This window comes from Cheilinus undulatus, linkage group 8 (assembly GCF_018320785.1).
Source record: "Cheilinus undulatus linkage group 8, ASM1832078v1, whole genome shotgun sequence".
Classification (NCBI taxonomy): domain Eukaryota; kingdom Metazoa; phylum Chordata; class Actinopteri; order Labriformes; family Labridae; genus Cheilinus; species Cheilinus undulatus.
Window position 1 is genome coordinate 22452718 of NC_054872.1, and position 15578 is coordinate 22468295.

The 15578-nt window shown below is 37.7% G+C and overlaps 1 protein-coding gene across 12 annotated transcripts in view; it reads left to right on the forward strand.

Annotated features, from left to right (window-relative positions):
* The window catches only part of LOC121514041 (focal adhesion kinase 1-like), a 105248-nt gene that overhangs the window by 62627 nt on the left and 27043 nt on the right, over positions 1 to 15578 (forward strand). The gene's annotated exons all lie outside the window — the stretch shown is intronic.

The window sequence follows — 15578 nt, forward strand, 5'->3', positions numbered from 1 at the left end:
TTTAATCCATACAGGTTCCTTACTGCACCTGCTTGGTACTCTAAATGATCCTTCAATGAACAGAACAAGCCTTTAGCATTAAGCATTAATACATTTTGTAGGCTCATCACGTCATACTAAAGAAATAACTAATTGAGAGACGATCAACGCGCACCTGCCTTTGATCTCCATGATCCCAGCGCGGTAACTCTACAAAATAACCTCAGATCATTGTTTTTCATTCATTTATCACGGTAACTATCAACAGGATCACTTGATCCAGCCTGCGCTGTGTCATTTACAAGCATAAAGCAGACAGCATGCAGCATTTATTCATGGAGTTGAGAGGGATAAAGTTCGCTTGTCGGGACTTAATGACCAGCAGACATCGCCTTTTATGTCCTCTGCTTTCTTGTCTGTCTGTAAGAGAAGCTAACGCTAACGTGAACACTTTAAGGAGATGATACTACACAGCCTATTTATTGACAGGTGATAAAACTGGCTGCGGGAGTCGACGCAGTGAGGCAGGGCAGAGCAGAAACACTAACCAGCTCTACTTCAATACAAACAGTGTGCAACTTTGTGACGAGCTGAATTGTTGTTTCTGAGCATTAGTGCTGTAAAATATCAGAAAAAAATCCCACTCTGCATCGCTTTGTGTGCTTCTCTACCTGTAATTCCCAGAGCTGCATTGCTCCTCTGTCCCCAGCAGCACGTCTCTTTATATCAGTCAGCTGCACACTACCGCTTCTACCTCCTGACCAGCACCTTGGGGGTGGACTCACCGACCAGGGTGATCTTGGTCGGACAAAAGCTTTTTGACCAAACAATCAACCGATCGAATGGAAGCTGTCAGGCCTAAATAATAGTGAAGAGAGAGAAAATGAGTAGATAAAGTCTGTTGAGGACAATCAGTCATCATTAAGAATATCTACCAAAATACATAATCTTACCTATTATAAGTAAAGTTACAATTGCAATAAACAGTTTCTTAAATAATTATTACTCACTATTGACAGCATAGGTAAACTTTACACTTAATATTGGTATTTTACAGTCCTAAATTTACTCCTGATGTGGTAGGTAGGCAAGAAAGTAAATTTCCAACACTGTCATTCATACATGCATGCATGCATAAGTAATGATATATATATATATTTATTTATTTATATATATATATATATATATATTTATTTACAGAGTTATGTAAGTTTTCTATTTTGTTTGTTTATCTGTTTTAGACAGGCAGTTGTGATACTGATATATGTATACTTAAGGATTAAAAGATTAGCATGTTTTCACTTTTAGAAGCAAATGGGCAACTGTTTTCCCCCTGGTGCTCTAAAGTTCAAAAAACCTAGAGTAAGTGTCCTCTTTGATACCCCTGTGGTAGAACAATATGATAAAGTGTCCTCCAAGGTGCTGTTCCAGTGAGCAAAACACAAGAAAGTGTCTTTTATTGGAAGTGTAACAACCCATTGATGTATATCGATATATCCATTGCTGATTAATCAATCGTGGATAATCATCATTGATCTACACCATCACATATCAGCTATGCGATTATTTTGAAATTCCTCCCGCATGCGTGTTGACAATTTCTGCCCCTGTGTACATCTTCAACGAGCTACTGGTTAGGGTTAGTGTTAGTGTTAGGGTTAGGAGCATCATATGTTTTAAAATGAAGTGTAATGATATTTGGCACCAACACTGTAAAGCAGCATATGTTTTTTTTAGCTCAATGATAATATATTATGTAAATAATTGTTTGACTTTTTTGCTTTTTCTGTCTAAATCCATCACTATATAAGGTCAGATCAGATAAATGGACATAAGATACTTTCACTGTTCTTTACAACCTACCAACAGTAGGTGTCACTGTCTGTCTGTGTCATTCATCTTGTTAGATCACCCTGATCAAGAAAGACAACGACCTTCAGCAAAAGCTCAGCATTCAGGCATCAAACTTTGGCCTTTGTCTCGAGCTGCTGGTTGCATGTCAGATCAGAATGAAGCTTTAAAGATTGATGGATCAGCAGAAGAAATGTCTGTAGACAGTTAAGTACAGGCAGAAAAGACATTTCAGTGTCTTGTCAGGAGGACTTTTTTATTAACAGATGTGGATGCAGTGGAGACATTGTTTCCTGTGTGGTGAGACCATCCTTGCCATTCACAGTGTACTGGTGTCACTCCAGATTTAATTCCACAGATAACAGTGTGTGTTTTAACTTTTCATGACATGTGTTTAATATCCTAAACTTTAGACTTTTACCTGTGACAGAAGACACTATAGGACGTGTAATACAGTTCACCCAGATTTTCTCTGCAACAGTGTCATTTACATTGAAGCCATGAACTATTTGAATATTACATGTAGTTTTGGGCTATGTTGCAGAGTACTGTGCAAATCTGTTTATTCATATTAATGTTGGTCATTTAACATTTGTATGTATTTTTTGGCCTTAGTATAAAAAGTATTTAAAAAGGTAGCTTCTAAAAAGTCCAACACCCTCAGATTTTCACATGAAGTATTCATTCAGGAGGACAGAGACAAAACAAAACCATCCATTGCTTTTCAAATAACCCTTTTCATCCCTTTGAGGCTGATGACATTAAGGTTGGCAAGGCAACTGGGGCGTAAAGATGACGGAGATAGATTAAATGAGATACCTCAGTCTCGCCTTGACTCTGTGTTAAATGATACATTACTGTCTTTTACTGGCCTTCAGACAGAGACAATAACCCGGGCGTGTTGTGATCAGATAAAGCAGAGCTAGACTACACTGTGCATGATTTCAAAACTGCCTGAGTAAGCCCAGAATACATCAACATCCTGATAATCCCCTTTAAACAGGAGGGTCCAACCTAGTCATGAATCATGTTATGTCATACTATAAACAGGAGGAGACAATTAACCATTCATGGGAAGATTTAACAAGGATACTGAGGAATTCACTCTTTAGATACAAGATGAAACTACAAATTTGATTTAAATCTAGAGAATCTGAGGGTGCAGTGTCTTACCATTAGCATCTAAAGGAGGAGGAAATTGCATATCACTCAGTGAATATAGAAAAAGATCACTTGCATAAACCTGACATTGTTATGATTAATGTGACAAACTATACTTTGTAATTGTGAATTATAAATAAGTACAATGATCCTAGCAGACAAAGTCATGTCATCAGTGCGTTGAAAATGATAATCCCTCAACAATCATTCTAAAGTTCAATTCAGTATTAGTAGTTTTTGCAGGGTAATGCTCTAGAGACATTTTAACTGCTCTCTGATGGGTCAGACATAACTTTTCTGGACTTTCCTTTAAACTGTTAGAAAAAAACTCCTATTTCTTCAGTAATATTCGGACTAATTTGTTACTGAGCTGGAGTAAACTGTTGATTTTAGGGTTAAGTTTGGGTGCAGTAGAATTACAGCTTTTCCCAGCCATCATGAGTCAACGGTGCCAAGTCATTTGGGCATGAATGGACCTGTCGTTTTTTGGAAATGATCTTTCAGCATCAAATCTGATGGTATGATAGGTCATAGTAACAGAAGTGGTGGGAGTAGGATGACTGCTGTAAAAGCACAATTAGCAATCTGAAACCCTGCAGGGGAACCATCCATTTGCAATGGTTTCAAGATTCTAGAATGCTAGTGGAAGCATGCTCAAATCTGATTCTTTTTCTGATTCTTAACAAGTAATTTTCAAGACCCAACACCAGCTTCTTTGATACTAAAAACATTCTACAAACATTCATCCAATCAAATCAACTGAAAAAAAAAATGAGTGTAGTTAGGGTTAACAGTGTGCCCTAACAGCAACTGAGCTAGCGAGCACCAGGGAGGGACAAAACCATTTTAATTACACTGATTCCCTTTGTAATATCCTGACAGTTTGCAGGCAATCCCACATGAAACAGGGCCTTTTTTCGCCCATTGCCTCTCTCTTACTTTCCTCTCTGTTGCAATTTTTAAGAAATGGTAAGGAACATGGATAAAGGGAGATGAGAAGGAAACAGGGGTCTCTGACAAGAATCTTTTGGATTTTTGTTGACTTTTTTCCATTCAGTAGAGCTTGCTAGCTTGTTTTACACATGGAAGTAGTCATGCACTTACCATATCTATATACATGATTGTAATATGTCAACATGTAGGCAAAAATAGTTGGCTCACCACTTTGAAGTGCTCGTCAATACAAAACACCAGACTCCTGTTTTTCCCATTCAAAATAAAAGAGCTTTATGTCATTTTTTATCAAAGAAAAACTGACTTTTTCAGGGCAGATGAAATAGTTTGTGGATGCAGTTTGGACAGCAAGCTTGCATCTGATGCTTGCATGAAGTTAGGGCACAGTGGGAGATTCAACAAGTTGACAGCATTTCAGCATTTTGAAAGACAACAGTGTGATGCTTTTCTTTTAGAGTAGTCAATTTGTTTGACTGCTCTAAAAGAAAGTGATTAATTTCTACATGCAGTTTCAGTTTTGCTGTTTTCTTTATTTCATGTGTCGGCACTTTGCTGTGTAGAAGTACAAACCAAGGTTTTTCTACTCAAAAGCAGTATTTCATGCATTTGGTGTTCTTTGCATCTCATCGTGCACAGCTGGCAGCATTAAAGCAAAATGTACACTATTTTCTCTTTTAATTTTTTTGTGCTTGTATGAACAAACTTCCCTACTACACACGCAGTATGTCCTCGGAAACAAATGTCCCATTCTATTAGAAATGAAAAGAAAAGAGGAAAGCACAATTCGTCTTTACACAAATTGTTTTTTTCCCAGGCACACACCTGTGACCCACTGCAGACACCTCTGCCACTCATTTATTAGTCCCAACGCACCAGATAAGGATCTGACCCACAGTTATAAAGCATGACTATTCTGTTACATTTTTTTGATTATTATTTTTATTGAAAAACAAATAACAAAACATTAATGATTACCCATAACCAAAACCAGATACACACAACAGCAGTCACATCCCCATACACACACACACACACACAACAAAGAGAAAAAGATTAATCTAAACCCTGTGTTAGGGACACATATATATTATATCACCCATGTTAATCCTGTTAAATACCAATTTTTGACAACGGTAATGATTATAAACAAAAACGGAGAACACAACAACATAGGACAGTCAATATACTAAGGCTTTGAAGACAAGTTGAAATGTTGCAAAAAGGGACTCCAAGTTTCTTTCCATTTCTGTTGATAAGTCAAATGGTAACTTTTTCTATATGGATAACTGAAACAAGTTCATGCAACCAGTTTCTGAAGAATGGTGGAGTTGGTGTCTTCCTGTTTGAATCTTTTTTTTTTTTTTTTTTTTTTTTACCCCAACACCATTGGTATTGACAGAGCTGTTTGAATGTGTGCTGGGAGCACTAAAGAGTCCTCTGAGGCCAAGTGTCTGTCAGGAGAAAGACTCATCTATAAACACCAGAGAAAAAGACAAACTTTTTCAACCAGGACTCTTGAACTGTTGAACTGTTGGACAGTCCCAAAATAAATGCAACAAGGTACCATGACTAAATTTACATTTATCACACATTGGAGACACAGAGGAGTAAAACTTATAAAGTCTGTCTTTAGAATATAAAAATGGTAGACTTATTCTAAAATTACAGTGTTTTAGGTCTATTCTGTTGCATTTTTACCAGGGCTGTCAGCATTAATGTATTAATTCAGAATAAATTGAGATCCATTATTACTGCAGAAGTTATTTTTAATCACATGTTTTACTGTCCCTTTCAGCTCTCTTTGGTTAAGCCACTGCAACACTGACTCTCTGTAGCCACAATAATATAAATTAAGAACACCACTGCTCCTTAATGTCTCATTTCATTTCTCACAGACGCCATCTGAACCTTGTGTTCTCGAACATTTACCTTTTGCTGATCCCTTATTTACTTTTCAATCCAGAAGAAATTCCATTTTCTGTGGATAAGATCTTATTACCTTGAATCTAGCAGAAGTTTTTTTTGTTGTTGTTATCTTTCAAAAAAAAAAAAAAAAAAAAGACAGGTTTGCATCCAAACAGCAAGTCAGTTGCCCATAGTTTAAGACAGGAGAAAAATGCAAAAATGATACAAAAACAGTTCTGCAAAAAAATTGGAATTTTAAAATGCAACAGAAAGAGGAGATTAATTGTGATTATACCATGGTCTTGGTGAATACTCGATTCTGATTGGCTCTGGAAATTCCATTGGTGTCAATTAACTTCTGATATACAGACACCTTTTGAACTTTTCAAGTAGTCCCGGTCAAAAAATCTCTTCACTGTTCCGAATAAATGCGCAGCAGCCGTTAGCCGTTACTCCGTTAGAAGTAACTATAGCAACCTGAGACAGTCATATTTTCTGAGCAGGGAGTAGAGCGCTGCCAGCCTAAAAAGCCTGCAGACCAGCATCGACTGTCACTTTACTGACATAAATAAAATGACAGACTCCAGACACATAACCTGAGATGGTCTTATCTTTTATATCTGACGTACGTCTTGTTTCCAGGCTCACCTTAACACTGAGAGGTGAGTGTCGCAAAAAAACCTCACTTCCCTCCTGTTCTAACTGCTATAAACTATTGTCAAAAGATTCAAATAACACAAACAAAAGAAAAGAAGCCATTATTTCTTTTTAGAGCCAAAGGAGATGCTTCCAATAAACCGGCATGGTAATATTTGGTAAATACTGATGTGTCTGACCGACAGTCAGCACCTGCAAGACGTGGACAGCTCCATTTTACGTCTGTGACCTCGTAGTGCAGAAGGGGGAATTATTCTGTGTATTCAAACAGCTGGTCTGCTAAAACTAAGATTTTTTTTATCAGATGACTGTTCATGTTAACATACAGGTTTATAGTCTGATCACATGATTCTCCGTCTCACTTGTCTTTATTTCTTTTCATTGATACATCTGTTCAGAAAGTGTGCTGAGCGGACTATTTTTTTTTTTCCGTTGTGACTTGGTATCTATGGCCTGCCCTGTTTACTGGAATAATGAATAATGTTTACATTCCCTAAGATAGCTATGGGATTGGAATGGCTATTCCAGTTATTAGTCAAGCCCTCAGGCGTTGCTAGGGGAATGGAGTTGTTGTTTTTGTAAAACGTTCTATTTTGATCACAAAACGCATGAAATTATAAATTAGTAGTTTTATTAATTTTTTTTTTTTGTTGGCAAGTGACCATGGTATAAACAGGTTAATGCCCTTCGAGGTGTCCAGTTATCAGGGATTAATGGATGACGCGGATAACCACAGACATTCTGAGATTTATCACAATTAAATAGTCCTGTTGTTTGACAGCCCTTATTTTAACCAGAGGAGCAGATTTGCTTTTAAATGTGCTAATTAATTGCTACTGACAAAATATTACTCAGATGCAGAAAAAAGACTCAAATTACTCCTCTCTTTATATTTTGTACAATTAACAATTTTCAATATATTTTTGTCAGCTTATTTAGCTCCTACATTTAGCTGAAATAACTGTGTTTCAGTAAGTGTAATTCCCCTTGTGTGTAACTTTTGTGTTTGTTTGACATTGTGTTGTTAATTTTGAGTCTTGAAACATTTTTACTTATATGTAGTTGAACGTAGGTTTTAGCAACACAGGGAGATGCCATCATTGTTTCCTCCAACATGCACATTCTTCCTCCAACTTTCTCTCTCTCACTCACAGAAACAGGAAAATAAGTGCACATATTGACCTCCTGTGGTTTTATAGGTTTGCTTAAAACCAGCATGACTCACACCTTAAATTCCACCAACATTACATCCAGCTCTCCCAAGGTCAGTTTACCTCTCTTTTTACTCCTGATTCTACTCCTCTATCCCTCTATCAATTTCATCCTGTTTTAGCTTTTCTTTTTTGCTCCAAATGAGCCCTGACCTTCAGAGCATGCGGATTGACCCATCAATCTGATACATGTATGGTATGTTTGTGGTGGTATGTTTTTGTGAGCTGCAAAGCCAGTGTGGAAAAAAGCACGTGTGACTTACATTTGAGCGTTAATCCGACAAAATTAAGAACGTATATTTTTAATTGACTGTTATATGTGGGCATGAAAACCCCTGAGCCAGTGCCTTGGAAACCAAGTCAATATTGACAATTTAATTGTGGTCTCTGGCTATTAATAGAGGAAAGTTATGCCATATAAGGTCATACAGTTTGGGTTATGTTCGGTTTGGCTGCCTTTTATATCATAATATCAATTATAGGCCTCTCCTGCCAAGTATGCAGCTCTCAGCTTCTACTAGTTTTCCTAGATGGTGGACCAACGTGAGTGTGTGTGCAAGGGTGTTTACACTGTGGATAGCTGCCAGGAGCTACAGCTTTCCAAAGAACAGAAAGAGAGAGAGAGAGAAAATAGGCAAGAGAATGGAAGAAAGGAAAAATGCAAGCAGAAGTACTGCAGCTCTGAGCTCTCCTGGTTAAAGCTGGGGACGCTCCTGCCTCTCAGATCGTGTTTTCCTGATGGTGAAGTCTATGCATTGTGAAGGACTGTAGCCTGTAGCATCGTGGGGTTTGTGTTCTGCAGCAGCAGAGCACATTTGAGTCATCCTGCCAGCAGGAGTCTGTTTTATCCTTAAAGTGTTGCTGGGATTTTTTCAGCTATTCATGTTGACCTTCAGTTGTGTATCAGTGCTGAGTACCAGCAGGCCGGCAGCTTTTTAGAGGCCACGTTGTTTCCTGGAAGACTTGATAGACGCTCCATTGCTGTTCAAGTGACCTTTTCCTGAGGTAAATTTTTGTCTTTGTAGGCTTTCTTATTTTCTAGGATAAGCATATGATCGATTTATGAGTTTACCTCTATTGGTGTGCATTACTATGTTGTATTCAGTGCTGCCATACCAAGGGGCTCAAAACTTGAGGCTGATTGGCAGAGCTTTGCATTTGAAGGTGGGTCTACACTGGAAAATATTTTGTTTTAATAACTAACTTTTGGTTTTTATGATACCAGTAGTTACATGTGAATACAATTCTTCAAAGAAGGTTGATTCCTACTTAGATACCACCCTTAAATTCCAAGAAGGAGGCAGTTTATTTTGAATTTGATGGCAGAAATATATCTAAAAAAAAGTAGGGAAGTTTACTATTGTGTAGCATCCCCTCTTCTTTTACCAGCAGCTGTAAATGTCTGGGTAATAAGGAGACCGGTTGCTGGAGTTTTGGGAGAGGTATTTTGTCTTATTCTTGTCTGATGCAGGATTCTAAGTGCTCAGCAGTGCTGGGTCTCTTTTATCGATTTTTCATTTTGTGTTGCGCCAATTTTTCTGTTAGTTAAAGGTATGGGGGCATATGTTGCCCTTTGTATTTTTCAGCATTGGTGGTGTCTTTCAAAATGTGTAAGATGCCCACACCATAGGCACTAATGCAACGCCATACCATCAGAGCCGCAGGCTTGTTAATTGTTCACTGATAACAAGCTAGATGGTCCCACTCCTGTTTAGTTTGCAGGACACAACGTCCATGGTTTCCAAAAAGAATTTTAAGTTTTGATTAATCTGACCACAGAACAGCTCTCCATTTTGCCCCAGTCCATTGCTTCTTCTTTACATGATACAGCTTTGACTTGTTTTTGTGGATGGCATGGCAACTGTGTTGACAAACAATGATTTCTGTCTGGAAGTTCCCATCTAGTGATTCCCAGTACAAAATTATGCCTGTTTTAAATGCAGTGCCACCTGAGGGTCTGAAGATCACCAACATCCAATACTGACCTGTAGTCTTGTCCCTTGTGCAGGGATTTCTCCAGATTCTCTGAATTTTTTGATGATATTTTGTACTGTAGATCTGTGGTTCTCAAATGGTGTGGCAGGTAAGTCTATGTGTGCAACAACACAATATTACTGCAAACATACAACTAAATAACAAGTTGCACATGTATTAAAGGCAATTTTGTTTGGATATGAACATGGTGTGCCTTGGGATTTTGGCTTAACGTTAGGTGTGCCTTGGAAAAAAAGTTTGAAAACCACTAGTGTAGATAGTGGGATATTCAAAGTCTTAGCAATTTTACACAGGAACATTTTCTAAAATTGTTTCACAACTTTTAATGCAGCTTATCGCAGATTGGCAAACCTCTATTTTTACTTCTGAGAGACAGCTTCTCTAAAATCCTCCTTTTATTCTCAGTCATGTTATATTTTGTCAGCCTTTTGTTGCCCCATCCTTACTTTTTTTTTTTTTTTTAGATGTGTTGCTCCCATCATATTTAGAATCAGCTAATATTTTTCTTAATATGGTAAAATGTTTCATTTTCAACATCTGTTGTGTTTATTTAAGTTCAATTGTGAACAGAATATGGGTTTATGAGATTCGCATTCTGTTTTTATTAATATTTTACACCGCACCCCAACTTTTTTTGGAATTGGGGTTGTAAATTGCCTTGATTCTTCCACTGAAGTAGCTACGATGAGACTTGTCTAAGTTAAATTATTTGTCTTGCTACAATGCTGGTTTAGACTAGATGATCATCTATGGTACAATAAGTATAACAAGTTTTGGTTTCATATTACCTATTACCTACATCCTATGTGTCACTTTCCATCAGTAACAGTTGTAGCAGTCAGGTGAGATGCAAATGAGAGTGCTTGGGTGTTGCTGAAAAGTCCAAGATTGAGCAGCCAGCCTCAGCCTGAGTTAATAAACATCTAAGGCCATGTTATTCCAGGTGCTGTTTGGGTGGAGGTAGGGGAGGAGACAGCGAGTCAGTGTTGATGCTGCCAGTTGCCGATGTTATCATCGTCACATGTACTCACGTATGATGTCATTTACTGTGAAATTCTGAGAAAAGGTTTGGACATTGATTTATTACTGGTAACATTCAGATTTAAGGTGTGGGCACTAAATTAAAAAAAAGGGCTCGATGTTAGAATAGCAGTATGCTGTGAAACTCAGAGAGGGCTTTTACAAGCAGTCAGAGAGTCTTGTGCAATTCTGACAAATCTGTTTTGTGTTTTAAAGTTGTCTCTACTCGTTTGTTTAACACAGGGGATTAATAAAGTTCAGCACATAATCTAAAACCTCTCCTGCAGACAAGAATTTGGAGAAGAATGGAGAAATGCATTCACAAAAAAAAAATGAAAGGAAAAAGTGAGGATTGTGAAGGTAAAATAAAAGATAAGTAAACATCTTAAAAAGATATTGTGACTATGAGAAGCAATATATTAATAATACCATTATCTACCAGTTATTAAGCTTACAAAGAATCACTTTAAGTTAAAAAATGATTAAAATCTTAAAAAATAAGTAATTTTTGATAGTTGTGAAAAAAGGCTAAAGTAATCATTTATGCACTTTATGACCTTTTAAAAGCAACACACGCCATCAGTATAACGATGGATCATATTAGTATACTAACGTTTATTAGATTAACGTTTATTTGATGTTTTTTAACCTTAGCTGTGGGGTAGGTTCTTGATGGGGTGATTTTATGCCTGTTAAAGGAAACAAAGTGTTTTTTTTTTTTTGTTTTTTGTTTCTTTTTTTTTTTATAAAGAAAGTTTGAAAAGAAATGGAAATACTACCCATATAATCAAAGGGCAAGCAACTGGCTAGGAAACAAGAGGTACCACTTTGGTTGCTGGAGGGGCCGAAGTTGACGCAATCAAAAGCTTTTCACGGGACATTTAATTTTATAAACATGTTTGAAAAAATCAATAAATTGTCTGAATAAATGTCTATACTATTGACAAACAGATCTGAAAATTGTTTTGTTGAACAGAAACCCATAAGATTTTATATATAAATGGATTATCTGTTGATATTCACACCACTGCTCACTACGTTTACAATGTGTCAACATTGTAAGAAAGTATTATATAAGTGTTACAGTACCTGTGTGTGATTGTGTTGTGATGGAAAAGAAAGAAAAGACCAGACAGGCGACTGACTTTAACAGGTGCAGCACACACACAGCAGGAGACAACAGAGTATGAGGGGGTTATCATGTTACCAGAAATAGCTCTTTCCCTTGTTAAGGAGAGGAGAGTAGAAAGAGTGTGTGTGACTGCTGTCACAGTGTGTGAGTGTTTGTATGTGTTGGATCGATCATTCAGGGAGCTGTCCTCTCCTCAGCAGCATTTTCTTTCTCTTGGGGGCTCTTGATTTGCTTTAGCAGCCGTTTTTCCAGGGAGCAGGTCAGTAAGGATAATTTCAGTGTGGTTTCCTTGGCTTGATCACACAGAAAATTGTTAGGAGGTTTGGGACATTGCTTCACATCTGAGTGATTGAGTTTACTCCTCAGTAGTATGTACCGTATGAGTTATTGCTTTGCTTTTGTTATAGTTGAGCTTTACACAGCAAAGAGATAATATCAGTGAGTGTAAATATACAGAAAAGAGTGGAGGTTCAAGTTTTTAAGATGTAATATTGATTAGGCAGAATGGTTTTATTACTGGCTCACTGTGTTATTGAGATTCTTGGAGCACCCTAGATGAACCATAGTTGTTCTAATAGAGCAAGAAGACATTTCATGACAAAATATATCTGTTTTTCTATGATTAAGTTTGTGATAGGGATTCTTTGTATCAGTGTGTGGTGGTGTCTAGCACAAAGTAAAATCACCAATCTGTTTGATTGTGTGCGAAGTTGTCAGTGTTTTTTTTTTTTTTTTTTTTTTTTTTTTTTTGAGAGAAAAACACAGCTGGCACTGTTTTTTTTTTTTGTTTTGTTTTGTTTTGTTTTGTTTCTTTAAGTGACTTTTCTATGAAAGAAACTGTAGTATAAAAGAAAAATTGTGCACCAAATAGCAGTGAAAAATCCAATTAATACAACTCTTTACCTTTTAAGGGAAATTAAATGTTTTTGATTTTATCAAGTTTTGTGATTTATCATCTTTGATTGTCTTGCAGTACCTCAGTAATCTCATAATTATTGTATTGTTATTGTCATCGTCATTTAATCCTTGTATCCCAGTAGAACAAGCTTGTATTTATGCAAGTGCCTGTCTGTTCTGTGGAAAAAAAGGGACAAAATTTAAAGAAAGTGCATCATATTTTCAGTTGCAAGTATGTTTGGAGTTAATATTTTTTAAGTGTTTTCCAGAATCTTTTAGGGCTCCTCCACATTTCTTAAGTGATCGTTTTCACATATTTACCTCTGCCAAGGAGGTTATGTGATCGGGTGGGTTTGTTGTTGTTAGTTTGTTAGCAACGTAACTCAAAAAGTTGTGGACAGATTTTGATAAAATTTTCAGGAAATGTCAGAAATGGCATAAGGAAGAACTGATTACATTTTGGGACTGATCTGGATCCAGGACCTGTCTGGAGGTCTGCGCTGTTACCACTTTACACCAGGAGATGGCGGACATGAGTAACTTCAGTCCCAGCAGCATTTTGGGTGTGTTTCTATTCAAAGTTTTGGCGTTTATAGAGTTTGAAAGATGCACGCCCGGTCGAGGAGACGAGTCAGAGTGTAACGGAGAGGAAGACAGCGAATTGTAGCAAGAATACTCACAATGCTGTGAGGACTAGAGGAATATTCACCCTCTGCCGTGACTTCCAGTCGTCCAGTGAGACCATGGGTGAGACTTTCATTTCATCTGTTGGCACCGGCAGGCAATGCTTCCACCATGACAGTCCACCCATAGTGAAGCAAATGCTTTGCCTCGCCTTGTTTCCACCCCACTGGGGAGTGAGTTATCGGCGAATGCCGTGGTGGGAGCACATGGGGACGGATCCAGGAATTTTTATATAGGATTCTACGCTGTTGGGAGATAGAGCTAATGGCGAAGGTCTGCACTCTCTGAGTGCTTTTCTAGTTTTTACATAGTTATTTTATTGTAATTTTCTTCAAAAACCTCCCATACTGCAGGTATGGATGCACAATATTGGATTTTTGCTGATATTCAAAATGCTCATATTTACCAGTTCCTTATAGTCGATATCAAAATATAAATGTTTCTCAGACCTAAAACTTCAGCCCTAAAAACACACTTCAAGGTTAACCGTCTGAGAGCGACATTTTCGTATTCGGCAAGAAGAGACACAGGTTATTTAAAGTTAATAACTTCTGAACTATAAATCTTAGTCACTTTTTTCCCTTCTTGCAGCCTACTGTTGTGCCATTCTAATGTTCTAATGACACTATCAATGCTTTCATAGCCCTTATGGAGGTTTTTCCAGCAAGCCTGGAATTTGGATGACTTTCCAGGGCATTTAAAGATTAAATCCACACGAGTAACTCCAATATTAAATGTCTTTATATCCATTTTTTAAATTCATATTTGATTGTTTCTGCTGATAGCATAGCATTGGCCACCATGTTGTTTTTCCACAATGCTTTATGACAGACTGTGACAACTAATGGCAGGCTGTCCTTGTTGCATCATGTTTTGCCAAACTGCGTGTGATATTACACTTCGATCCTGGGGGAGACGGCCTGAATAGCTCATAATGGAGAGAAAGAAAGACAGAGAGACTGTGATGGGGCCCAATGTGTCACTGCAGACGGGAACTGCTTTGAATAATGACTCAAAAACATCTTACACAACAAAGCCCAAGGATTTTTTTATAAATATGTAAATAGTTTCAGGACTTTATGTCACAGAATGATGAATTTTTTCACTTTTTGGTCCCCAAGAGATGGAAGAACATGTTTGTGCAGTCTAAGTCATTATTGTTTTCTGTTTCTCACGCATTGAAATCTTTGAGTTTTAATTTCTGTTTATAGTTTTTCCTTTTGTCTTTATAGTCATGCAACTTTTTAGAAATTCAAGTGGCATTACTGCTGCACACATAATCTTAAAGCCCAGGTTGTCCTGATAAAAAGGATGTCTAGAGCTTGACTGTGCTCCACAGGGTTGATGTTTTTTTAAGTATTTTTAAGACAATAAGTCCAAGCAAGACAAAATGGTTAAAATAGCTTAGGGCCTGAATGGTTCAAGGATAAACAAGTATCCAAACATCAGTCCTTACAGCACAATTTAAAGTTTAAGAAATAAGGATGAACAAAGTTGCCGACTTCAGCTGACAAAGGTCTGTTGGTCCCACTGTTCCCTCTAAGGGATTTTACTGCGTAATTGCACACTGCTCTCCACCTCTCTGCGCAGAAGAAAAAAAATGTTGGACACTCAAATATACCCGCAACTTTTCACAGTTTTTATCCTAATATAAGCTGTGATCAAAGGCGCATCATTGTCCAGACTAGCTGGTACTGTAGCCTAGGGTTTCTACCTCCATGCATCCTATACGTGACAGATGTAAAGTGTGACTGTCACATAATGCAACAGCTGACATTCTGATGGCAGGGCCTGATATTGACAGCCACCGAATGCGGGTGGATTCCAGCCACGGAGGGTGCCTCAGTGAGGCACTTTGGTGAGTTGAATTTAACAGTGTCACAAACTCCACCTCCCTCGAGCTGTGCTCGGCTCTTAGTGCCAGTGTGTGTGAATTGGATGCTTGTTTCAATGACTGAATACACATAAAGAGAGGATTTTTCCGGAAATAACTGCCATGTGGCTGAGTCTATTGATGCATCCTTGTGCGTCTTTGCGCAGACACTTTTGGCTTCAAGCCATTCGCACAGTGACACTAACACCACTCACAGACAGACAAACACTAGCTAACGTGTCAGTGGTGTAGACCTGAG